The sequence below is a fragment of the Octodon degus genome, unplaced genomic scaffold (genome assembly GCF_000260255.1).
Source record: "Octodon degus isolate 3935 unplaced genomic scaffold, OctDeg1.0 scaffold00165, whole genome shotgun sequence".
NCBI classification, from domain to species: Eukaryota; Metazoa; Chordata; class Mammalia; order Rodentia; family Octodontidae; genus Octodon; species Octodon degus.
The window spans coordinates 934575-936828 of NW_004524741.1; the positions used below are offsets into that span (position 1 = coordinate 934575).

A 2254-nucleotide genomic window follows, 5' to 3' on the forward strand; every position below is an offset into this window, starting at 1 on the left:
ACAAGGATTTTCTTTCACCTTGAAAAACTGCACATAGTGGAGAGTTTTTTTACTTTATTCCTGCAGTCTTAACATGCCCTACTGAGTAAAAGTAAGTTGTTTTTTATTCTTTACTCTGTTGTATTTCTCAAAAATGGTTTTCAAATCACAGATTTGATTCCTCTCTTGGTATTGAAAGATCATAAACAAATAATGTTTTTATGTTATTTTTCTTTAGTAAGGTTTATGATTTTATCTTCAGCAACTGGACTAATTCAATAAGCAGCAGACCATAAGGCAGTAAAGGGATACACTATTAACTTTTATTGCTAAAGTTTCTTTTATGTACTATTTGATCTGAAGATGTTATTCAGATTTTTATGATGATACTTGCAAACATGAAAAAGTCTAACTATAATTCCTTTTGATGTAGTTTGAATATTTTTAACTCAGCCACCTAAGAGATGACAATTCAATCTCAGGAACCAGTTTATTATGTGAAGTGTTAGCTACAAAATAGAAAGCAAAGCAGCTAGATTATAGTTAAGCTGCCCAATCATAAACACAATTGGGAAAGTGTAACTACAATGCTAATACCCCGTCACTCTAAGAATTTAGTGGATGATTTATTTTTCATTTGTTTGCCTTCAAAAAGAAGAGTATAGGCCTCAAGAATATATTATTAAAAATGCCTACATTCTTGGTTGCACAATATTAAAACTGAAGTGTTAGACCTTTAAAATATAAATTTCTTATAAAAAGAAAGTGTTTAAGAATGTGCTGATTCTCCAATGACCAGATGCCTAGCAGACCCTCATTGCTTGACCATTTTTGCTCATAACTTTGTAGTTGTACTAATTGGTAATTCTAGTAGGATTCCGTTAACCAAGTTCCTATTGACTCATTCAGTGCTATTAATTCACACATTTCCATCTTTTCCCCTTCTTTCTTTTTTTTAAAAGAGAATAAAAAAATAGTAAAAAACAAAACCATTAGAAACAGTATAGAAATTTACTAAATAAAATGATAGGAATTTAGTAATGCTTATTATATTTCAAGTATGGCTAGCTGGAGTTCAGTATACCTCACTTATATGTATATCTGATTTCTTTCCCATTCTTGGGATATTTTCTTTTACTACTTCTGTAAATAATCTTTTTATGTCATTTGTATTGACTCCTGCTATTTTGTTTATATCTATTAGTCTTATATTGTTTTTCTTTGTGTCACCTTAAAGTTGTTGCATTGTTATTTTCTGTTTCCTTGTTATTTAAAAAATATTTTTCTGAGATCAAGGTTGTTGTTTGCAGAATCGCTGCAACAAGCTCATGCTGCTCCTTGCCTTTAGGTCCTCTTCACCACAGAAAGCAAAGCACGTGTCATTTCTGAGCTGAATGATGGCAGCACCACAGAAGAAAGAATGTGGAAAGGGACCAAAGAAAACTTTTGCCCCACCTATGCAAAAATTGCATAGCATGATGCCTCATAACCCTGATTTATCCATGGAGGCTCCAGGGGTTGGCTCTCCAGAGGCTGAGACCAAGCCAAGCCAACCGAAGTTCAGGGTAGAGAAGAAGCAGAAAGTAACAACGGAGAATGGTCCAAGCTTTGGCCATTAGAAGAAAAGAAAGGCTCAAGGCAGCAAGCCAACAGAGAAGATTAAAAAGGAAAAATTAATTCTTACTGATTCAGAATTTGAGATTGTCCAGACTGTGCTATGCAACTCCCTCAAGGAGTGCTTCGAGATGTCCTGTGTAAAGCCAACAGTGTGCATCCAGTCAGGCAAAGAACCGGGAATCATTACTTCTGCTACTCATGATGATAATGCCAGTGGAGAGAAGGTGATGGTACCTCACACACCAGAAATTTCATTGTCTCTGGAAGATGAAGTTACCCCAGAGACAAGTGCATCTGGGCCAGGCCAGGCAGTTCCTGCACCCTCTGAGAAGAAAGTTGACAGAGAGTACTTAAGCAAAAGAAAGAAGGAGGCTCAAGCTGAAAAAATGGAGACACCCAAAGAAGGACATGAGCACAGACAGAGAGACCAATTAAAGGACATGTTGTGGAATCATTCTCAGACCAGGGATCAGACAAAAAAAAAAAAAAAAAAAGAAAGAGAGATGGTTTTGGTCATTGTGTAGTCTGGGCTCAGTGTTCCTCTCCAAACTTTAGAAAATGGAGGCGGCTGTGTGGGAACATTGACCCTTCGGTTCTCCCAGATAATTGGTTCTGTCATCAGAATACAGACTTGGATTATAATTGCTGTGATATTCCT

The 2254-nt window shown here is 36.1% G+C and overlaps 1 pseudogene; it reads left to right on the plus strand.

Annotated features, from left to right (window-relative positions):
* Positions 1-1373: 1373 nt before the first annotated feature.
* LOC101573947 lies at positions 1374-2254 on the plus strand (annotated as a pseudogene).